The sequence below is a fragment of the Triticum urartu genome, chromosome 4A (genome assembly GCF_056163025.1).
Source record: "Triticum urartu cultivar PI428250 chromosome 4A, HENAU_Tu73, whole genome shotgun sequence".
NCBI lineage: Eukaryota > Viridiplantae > Streptophyta > Magnoliopsida > Poales > Poaceae > Triticum > Triticum urartu.
Window position 1 is genome coordinate 515,150,198 of NC_141876.1, and position 10,386 is coordinate 515,160,583.

At 49.0% G+C, this 10,386-nt stretch overlaps 1 pseudogene across 1 annotated transcript; it reads right to left on the reverse strand.

Moving 5' to 3' along the window:
• Positions 1-142: 142 nt before the first annotated feature.
• On the reverse strand, positions 143-9,870 carry LOC125552457 (uncharacterized; annotated as a pseudogene). The gene is made up of 4 exons (XR_015601472.1): positions 8,734-9,870; positions 8,048-8,147; positions 1,092-3,247; positions 143-860 (listed from the first exon to the last, which is right to left on the reverse strand). The product of XR_015601472.1 is annotated as an uncharacterized LOC125552457 (transcript).
• Positions 9,871-10,386: the final 516 nt, after the last annotated feature.

Consider the following 10,386-nt stretch of genomic DNA (forward strand, 5'->3'; position numbering starts at 1 on the left):
TGCGTTTTGAGGCAAGCGTCGCTAGCTGCTGCGGCCATACTGTCTTATGTGCTGCAACTTGTTGCGGCCCAAGGCATCTTATCTTATCTTCCCTCGCTCGCTCACGCGACAACTCGACGAATATGATCTCTGGCCCTCTTTGATGTTGGGCCATTCTTTTCTCGCACACCTTTCTCTTTCCGGACGCGGCGTGCCGCCATTCCTGCTTTTTTGAGGCGAAAAGTTGGAATTTCAGCTTCATGGACGGAACAAGGAGCGTTCAGTCTGCTTCCAGCTGATCTGCGGGTAGTGACACTGTGGTCGATGCTTCTCCATCCGGGAATGGGAGAAAAGGGAGGGGAGAAAGCGAAATGCTCACGGCGCATCGACATTGATGGATACATCCACCAAAGTTACCGCCAAAGTGGTGGTCCTGCACCATTGGATTGGATTGGATGATGAAATTTATTTTGTCCGAGCATCTTGTAAAGTTTTCTGTTTGCTAGTTACTACTACTGTGAACCATACTCAGCCTGCTTCAACATACAAAACGTCAACACCAAAATTGTGTCTGGATCAAACTGAAAGCATGTGGCATAGGCAGCAGATCAAATTAACAGTGAAACGATTCGACAGATGCCGGTTGCTCAATGTACTGCGATAACAAAAGTGGACCCAGATTTTGGCTGGTCCTCAAATTTGACAAGGATAAACCATTATTATGGTGAATTCAACCAAAATTAGACGTTTAAAACACACGCTGTGGTTGACAGTTGCAAGATGGCCATATGCACCCTTTACCGCATAAACAATATCAGGGCCACGAAAGAATGGAACATAGAAAATTCTTCATGTTGGCACTTCAAAAGCGCAGAGGGATCCTGTGACAGCAGACGATTTGTATTAGCCAAACCAAATTTCAAATTTTCAATACTCGTAGGTGCAAAGGCTCAAAGGCTATCAAAAAATTCAGGTAGTTCAAACAGTTAAGGATCAGCTTCACAGGTAGGAAAATTGGTTTTGCAATCTACACCACATGGAAAGAATTTCAATCTACTATAGTTTAGGCGAAACTGGACTTAATGAACTAGCACACAGGGAGGGATGCACACCTGGAAAAGTAACTAGGGACAGGAGATGGTAAGAAAATTATTGATTTAGTTGAGAATGCAATAAATAAGCTCCAAATGCATCCATGACAGCTTTCTATACGTCCAAAATGGTGTTAGAGCTCTTCACAGGAAGAAAATCCCGGACATAGCCAGAGCCTTCGACAAATGTCTCCTGGGAATACCTTCTCGAGCTGCTCCAAGCATTAGGTTTTTCTGCTCGATGGAGGGACTGGATCTCTCTGCTCATGTCCACTGCAAGCAGCTCCTTGCTCAACGGTTTTCCCGGACATCAGATCAGACACAGCAGGGGGCTTGGGCAGGGCGACCCACTCTCGCCATTGCTCTTCATCATCGCCGTTGATCCATTGCATCGCCTGCTTCAGAGAGCTGCTGAATTGGACATCATCGCCCCTCTGCCGGGTAGAGAATTATCCATGCGCATCAGTCTCTACACGGATGATGCTGTGATTTTTGCCAATCCGGTGAAGGAAGAAATAGAGACCCTCATGAGCATTTTGCACGATTGTGGTGAGGCATCTGGGCTCAAGGTCAATCCCATGAAATCCACGATGACGGCAATTCGCTGCGACGATGTCGATCTGCAGCATGTCCTTCGGGGTTTTGGTGAACAGACAGCAAACTTCCCACTAAAATACCTCAGGCTCCCGGTCACCATCTCCAGACTATGTCTTGTTCACATCCAATTCATCCTGGACCGCATCAAGGCTACATTAGCAGGCTGGGAAGGCAAACTCATGTCGATCGCTGGTAGAAGGGTGCTCGTCAGAAGTGTTCTCAGCACGCTGCCATCGTTTGCACTGACAGTGCTGAAAGTTCCAAAGAAATTCTTTGCTGAGGTGGACAAGGCTCGACCACGTTTTTTGTGGGCTCAGGAGGAGTAGCTAGCCGGCAAAAAATGCAAGGTCAGCTGTCCAGTTGTGTGCTCACCGATCGACAATGACGGCCTTGGGATCCATGACCTGCAAATGGCTTTGGCACGCCTGGACGAGCCTTGAGAGACCACGGATTGGCACACAGCTGCCGTGAGACACGGCGACAGGGACCTATTCAGCGCGTCCACCACGGTGAACCTTGGAGACAGTGCGACGGCCACCTTCTAGAACTGCTCCTGGACAGACTCTGTCACACTGAGGATGGTCTTCCCCTCGCTGTACAAACACTCCCGAAGGAAAAACAGAACTGCCAAGGCGGACCTCGCAAACAACACTTGGATCACCAACCTCGCGCACGGCAACACACAGCCGCTCTGGTCGGAGGTGCTCAGACTACGGCGATGGCTTCGGTCCAGGAATATTCAGCTTAGCGACCACTGCCGTGACACAATCAAATGGAATCACGAAGCTTCAGGCGTCTACGCTACAAGCTCTGCTTACAACTTTCAGTTTCAGGTTTCGATCAAGTCAAGATTCAGACAACTTTTCTGGCAAGCTTGGGCGCTAGGACGCCTCAATTTTTTTGCCTGGCTCCTGCACAAGAACAGATTGTGGTGACCGTCTGCAAAGAAGAGGATGGTCAAATAGCTACTTCTGCCAGATGTGCCTAAGAAACCCATAATCCTCGGAACACCTCCCACTTCTGACCGCCCTGGCCCACCAAAACCCCTCCTCCCTCAGCCGCACGCGTTCCTGTCCGGCGCCAGCTGCCCGCATTCATGCCGCTGTAGAACGCACCGCTCAACATTGAAGACGGTTCAGGGCGGACGCAACCTCTCACTGCCTCTGCCATTGAAGCGACACGCCGGCCGATGGCATCGCCTGCGACGCATCTCCGAGGTCCGTGCCTGTTCAATGCCGGAGATGCATGGCTGGACGGGACGGATATCTACCACGCCCGTTCAATGCCGTTGTCCGTCCGTATGCCGCCATTTAAGTAGGCTAGTCGGCCGAGAAACCCACTCCGGCGCCGCGCATTGACGCACCCGGACGCCTCGCCTCACCGAAATCCGCTGTATAAAGACGGCCACACCCGGCTAACTACACAACACAACACAAGCCCCTCCCCACCCTCCTCCTTTGCACTGCATCTGCCATGACTGCAGGCGGCGAAGCTGTGTGGGAGAGCCTTTCCACGGAGATGAAGCCTGCCGTGGCCGCCGCTTGGCAGAGCCGCCGTGCAAATCTGAAAGCTTGCAAATCCTGAAAAATATGAGATGAGTGAGATCCTCCTTCCTCAGAAAGTCAACCTTATAGAGATTGTGCTCCAATTGCACCACAGCCCAACGAAAATCGGCTGACACAAGTCTCCGTAGCTGCTGTACCACCCGCTCCTCAAAAATCCTAGTCCTGCCTAATCCGAGGTTTGCTTGAGCTGGCACACTGACTCTGAAAGTATATCAGCCTGTCATCGCAAACCCCATATGACGTGACCACCGACTTAGGCTGAGATAGCAACGGGCACCCATGAGACGGATGGCCTAGCTTAACACAATTATCACAATGTTCGGTCGTGTAGTCAACCGCATAGTGACCACCTTCACCGCACCTATAGCAATAAAACTTTTTCCTTTTTCCTCACACCCTTACCAGCGTGGTCTGCCTCCGAAGGCTCGGTGCGGTGAAGGCGGTCACTGTGCGGTTGACTGCACGACCGAACATTGTGATAATTGTGTTAAGCCGGACCATCCTCATGGGTGCCCGTTGCTATCTCAGCCTAAGCCGGTTGTCACGGCATCTAGGGTTTGCGTTAATAGGCTGATATTCTTTGAGACTCTGTGTGCCAACTCAAGTAGACCTTGGATTGAGAGTGCCAGGACAAGGATTGTGCATGTGACCGGTGGTGTTTTGTCTAAGGAGCGGGTGGTACAGTAGGTGTGAACACTTGTGTCACCCGATTTCCGTTAGACTCTGGTGTGATTGAAGGACAATGTGTATAAGGTTGACTTTCCAAGCAAGGAGGACCTCACTCGTCTCATGTTATTCAGGATTTGCAAGGTTCCAGACAGCTCCTTTTTCTTGGAGTTTGATGAGTGGACGAGCTAGTTGCAGGAGGTTTGGATAAGGTTCCATGGAGCCCCGTCTAAGCCCCTTAGAGCATCTCCAATATATGATGTACATGCAAAAATAACTAACTTATACATCTCCGAGGCCCCAAAACCCTCCAGCGGATGATGTACAATTTTTTACATCTCCACCTCCAGGAGATGTAAAATACAATACTTGGAGATGCAAATTTTGTAGTGACCCGACCCGGTAAGGATCGGAGTCTCTGTGCCAAAAGTCCAAGGGGGTTTGGTCGTTTGGGTATTGAAAACCTAGAAGAAAAGAATAAATGCCTGCCTAACAAAACAAATGGTTATTTCGGATATCCTTAGAGGAGGAAGGGGCGTGGTTACAGTTATATTGTAACAAATACCTGCATTCTAAAACTTCACCACAAATTACGGTGCAGCCGAATGATTCTCCCTTTTCGAAGGGGCTCACTGAGAACTAAGGGTAACTCCAACCGGGAGATCCATTTCGTCCATTTGGGTCATCCGGACAAAAAACTTGGCCCAAGGGAAAGACCCATTTGGACAAATTGTCTGCTTGGTGTCTGTTTGTTGTCCGTCCTGACCCAAACTTGGCCCAAATATGGGTCAGAAATGGGTCTCTCCAGATAGAAGTGGACACTTTCCGCCATTCGTTGTCCTTCATTGGGCGCCGGCTCGTGTCCACCCTGGCCCATAGGTCAGCGACCGCACGACTTGGGACTCTGCCTACAGGGTGGATACGGCATGTGCTCAATCCCCACCGCCGCGTGCACCGGCGAGGCCACCGGCTGAAAGTGCAACTAATCCCCGAGTGGTTTTGGTAATTCATAACAACATATAGCTCATTAAACTAATATCCATTCAAGATAAATATTCAGGATGTTCAATGATTGGCATGACATGGACTAGAGATGTGGACCTCTCAAAATGCGAAGGACAAAGATTAGCAAAAACTCAAGACTCGTCATTTCTATTTAAGTGATTCAAGATCACATTGAGCCCATAGGAAAGCCAATACTATTAAAAGGGGATGAGGTGTTGCTTAATGGTCTACTTGCTCAAAGTGCTTAGTAATATTGCTCCAAAACCCTCGGCCACTTTCTCCATTCGAATATGTCCAAACCCTAATTCCAAACTCGGCCCCACCGATTCTTTTTACCTGGAGCCATCGAGTTCATTTAACATAGCCACTGCCAAAAACCATAACGATTCGGTCACACCGATAGGGATCTTGGTCCCACTGAATGGCCTTGTCAGCGCTCTGTGATCTATTGCATTCACTTCGGTCCCACCAAGTTTATGCAATCGGTCTCAGCGAGTTGGCTTGACAGATTCTCTATTGCTTATTGCCTCACTTCGGTCCCATCGAGTTGATGCAATCGGCGCCACCGAGATGATGTTTGCCCTAAGCCCTAGCACATCGGTCCCACCAAGTTGTTTCAATCGGTCCCACCGAGATTCCTAACGTTCATATTTTTAAACAGATTGGTGCCACCAAATTTCCTAATCGATGCCACCAAGATGAGTCAAAGGTGTGTAACGGTTGGATTTTGTGTGGAGGCTATATATACCCCTCCACCCCTTTCTCCATTTGAGAGAGAGCCATCAGAACATGCCTACACTTCCACCATTCATTTTCTAAGAGAGAACCACCTACTCATGTATTGAGATCAAGAGATTCCATTCCAACCTTTTGAACCTTGATTTCTAGCCTTCCCCAAGTTGCTTTTCACTCAAATCCCTCTTCCACCATAGCCAAATCTGTGTGAGAGAGTTGAGTGTTGGGGAGACTATCAGCACAAGAGCAAGGAGTTCACCATCTACACACCATCTATTACCTTTTGGAGAGTGGTGTCCCCTAGATTGGTTAGGTGTCGCTTGGGGGCCTCCGTTGTGATGTGGAGTTGAACCAAGAAGTTTGTAAGGGCAAGGAGATCGCCTACTTCGTGAAGATCTACTCGAGTGAGGCAAGTCCTTCATGGACGATGGCCATGGTGGGATAGACAAGGTTGCTTCTTCGTGGACCCTTCATGGGTGGAGCCCTCCGTGGACTCGCGCAGCCGTTACCCTTCGTGGGTGGAGCCCTCCATGGACTCGCGCAACCGTTACCCTTCATGGGTTGAAGTCTCCATCAACATGGATGTACGATAGCACCACCTATTGGAACCACGCCAAAAATCTTCGTGTCTCCATTGTGTTTGCCTTCTCCAAACCCTTCCCTTTACCTTTATATGCAATGTTTTACTTTCCGCTGCTATACTCTTAGAATTGCATGTGTAGGTTGATTGCTTGACTTGTGCTAATTGGTAAAATCTACCCACAACTAAAATTGGGAAAATGCTAGATTTTTATTTGGTCAAGTAGTCTAATCACCCTCCCTCTAGACATACTTTCGATCCTACACCGGCTCAGGCCGCTGCCACGACCAGGAAACTGAGCAGATCGGCTGTGCTTGGATCTTACCGGCGAGCTCCACCGTCGTCAGGGGTGGGGCTGCCGGCCGGAGATAGAGCTCCCGCCCGCGGGAGGCCACACCCTCCAGGGCACGTGCGAGCATGGGTGTGCCAAGGGCCTCCCGACCGACCGTTGTGGCGCCACCGACTACCATGTAGAGCAGCTCTCGCGCCTTCAACAAGCACCCATGGAGCTTGGCACCGTCGCCACCCAATGACCCACCCCAACAGCCTCTCTTCCCCGCCGCCGCCGCGCATGCGGCCTCTCTTCCCCGACGGTCGACAACAGCTCATGTACCAGCTTTTTAGTAGCGAAAAAGGAAACAAAATCGGACATGTTTTTGTCCAAATAGTAGCGCCGTTGGGTGCACCAACCGGACGCGCGTGTCCATCTGTGCAGACGGCGACCCAATGGACAAAAAGCAAATAAAATCTGCGTCTGTTTGGGTCCGTGCGTTGGAGTTGGCCCAAGGTCACTTTCTTTAACAGGAGTAAATTTATCATTGGGAATGGGGCCACTACTAGGTTATGGGAGGATGCTTGGCCGGGGAATATTGTACAGCTTAAAGACACTTTTGTGTGTAATACTAGGTTCGGTTCCCCTAAACATTCAGTTTAATTGGGCACTAGTTGGGGAACGATGGGATAGCTGGCTGCATTTAGTACGTAGGTTGATGGAGGTCAACGTGTCTAATGAGCCAGATGTACTGATGGAAACTTTCAGTTTCAAGCGTGTTCTCTGTCAAATCTATGTATGTGGACTTGATTAATATTGGACCAATCCCACAATCTATTCATATATGGAAAATAAAGTTGCCTTTAAAAATCAAGATTTTTATGTGGTTTGTGCACAAAGGAGTGATTTTGACTAAGGACAATTTGGCGAAACATAGGTGGGGAGTAAACCTTATAGATCACAAGGAAACGATTCAATATCTTTATCTCACATGCCCACTAGCCAGGTTATTATGGCGAAAAATACATGTGGTCTTTAACGTATCTCCACCTACTAGCATATCCAATCTGTTCAGTAACTGGTTAGGTGGGGTTGAGCCTAATACAGCGGCACGAATTCAGGTGGGAGTTGCTGCATTACTTTCGACTATTAGGAACTATCAGAATGATGTCGTATTTAACAGGAGAAATATCACAAACTTTTTGGAGGTTATCTACCGGGCGTCTGGATGGATCTGTATGTGGTCAATGACAATACTACACCGTGCGGAAGTCAGAGAGCTTATGGCCATTGGGTGCAACCGATGGGAGACGGTAGCATGTGCCACATACAACCGGTTTGTATGGCGGTCCAATAATATCATAGGTGTTTAGGCATTGTGTCCTATTTTTTGCCAGTTGTGGCTATTTGTTTACTGCTTTGATTTTGTTTATGTAAATGAGATGAGATTCATACTTTGGTACTCTATTTGTTTAAATAAAATGGATGTGTGCAACGCTTGATGCAGAGGCCGGGGATAATCCTCTTTATTTTTTTAAAAAAAGTGGAAGATGATAACCTTTTCAGTCGACACAGCACATCAGCAGATCCTTCAGGAAGATCGTCTCATGTATTGTACAAAATTTTAACCCCATCATTTCCATCACCAATCCCTCTGCCTACAAGCAAACACAATCCAATACATCAATTAAAATCTGAAGGAAAAGTTAGATCAGTCCACCACTATACGCTTGTATAGCCGTGAGTTTGGAGATGCACCCTAAAAACTGGAATGGCGGAAGTATAAACGGGAGTTGGTGATGGTTTATCCATGTTTCTAACCACGCTACCCAGCGTTGCTAAAAATCTCTAAAAAAAACTAATTAACGGAGACACAATGAAGCTCTTCCTTTAACAAGCTAACTGAAACCGCCTTCTGAATATCCCTAGCACAGACTATGGCACATTCCACAAAGAAGCACAACTAGATATGATTGCGAACCCAAGGGCATGGTGTGTAGTCCGAACGCAGACGTTAATGCGTGGCGCTGTACTAGATAGAACTCTAATGAGCGAGCTGGCAAAGTGAGATGATGACTATAGCTCAATGTGATTGTATATTTATTTTGATTCATAGCAAAGCACGAGCAAACAATCCTTAAACGACACGAACAATGTTACAGACACATACCAAGAGCTGGATTGATTCTCAAAAGAGCAAGTGAATTACTGTGTTACTTATGCGATGTAGAGATGGGGCATTACCTGCAGTATAGAAATTTGTGTAGGGATAAAAGTGGCTGTGACGTATTCCAGAAATACTTCTGAGTTGCATCAACTCAAGTTGGTCCAAGAAAGAACCGCCAATATCCATCGACAGAAAGATTCCAGAAACCTGTATCTCTCAACGATCCTGGTGGAAGGAGCTTGTCAAGTTGGATGATCTGCTGAAGCACCCATCCAAGGGCACCATCAGAATTGAGCTTCCTCTCCCATATTTCCATGCCCATCTCTGTCCACATGGCAAAGCCAAGCCTACTTTCATGTGTCCGCAATATCTGAAAGCGGACTCACCAGACTACTAATGGTCTCTCGATCACCACTAAACTCTGCCTCTCAAAATCAAATTTGAGAATTCCATCCCCAATAAGCAACCAATGAAGTGCATTCCCAACCAGGACGCTGGCACGCATTGCATAAATAACATGTTGTGCAGTCCCTGCTGAGATGATATTTCCCCATTCACCGGATTCTGAATCGTAGATGCAAGCAAATGCAGAGGGCTCAGCATTAATGCCGACGCCCACCAAGACCAGCTTGAAAGGGCGCGAGCCCCAGTCGTGGCCGTGCACGTGGTCTGTGCCGGAAGGGCAGAGCAGCGCCGCGCTTCGGACCCAATGGTAGGTGTGGATGCCCGGTGGAAAGGCCACGCAGCGCCGGTGGCCGGTGATGGAGTCCCAAACGACGGCCTCGAGACGCGTATGGTTGATGAGGAGGGCGAGGCCGTGGCGGCAGCCGACGAAGGCCTAGCTCTCCCCGCGGCTCTGCGGCAGCGAGAACCGCGCCGCGGGGACGCGGTAGGGCGTGACCAGCGTGGGCGTGAATGAGGGCCCGTCGATGCCTCTGACGAAAAGGCCTAGGAGCGGGGGTTTGCAGTGGTGGGCGCGGAAGCGACGGAGAAATTTGGGGTCGGAGACGAGGCCGCGCCAACGCTTGCAGACGAGGCAAGCTCGGGGGAGCGAGGATGGTAATGGAGGGAGGCGGAGCAGGATCTCTAGGAGAAGATTTTCGTCCTCCAGCGGCGGCGCCGGCACCGCCGATGTGGGGAACAAGGGGCGGCGGCGGCGGTCCATCTAGGCTAAACCGTGCAGAGTTTTTGTCTCTGAAACGGCGATGCGGGGATCGAAGGGCGGCGGTACGACCTAGTCAAGGCTGGTGCTGGTGTGGACAAGTCGTCAAGTTTACACGGCACAATGAGACACGTTTAACCGATCTGAGCCGTGGATGACTGATCAAACGACAACAGACTAATTTTATGTTTACGCGAATACGCAAAACTTGCATATCATCTCATTGATAATGTTAATACAAAGTTGAGTCATCTATTTTAAAACAGAGTGAGTAGAATAAAATAAACAACAAAACTCTTAAAGCTCAAGCTCTAGTCGGGAAGGCAAAGAGGCAAGATACATGGCATTTAGACCGTGTCATGGCCAATGCTTGGAACCTCCGTCCCACGACCATGCCCCTAGGACTGACCAGATCAATGTACCTTCCACCCTCAAGTGCCTAGAGGATCGACAAGTGGGTTGCGCAAACCGGAGGGAGAAGCCATGGAGGACGATATAGTGCATTATGCCCCAGATGCCCACACCATAAAGAGCGGCCCAAAACCAATGTAGCTTCCAAAAGTCTTCA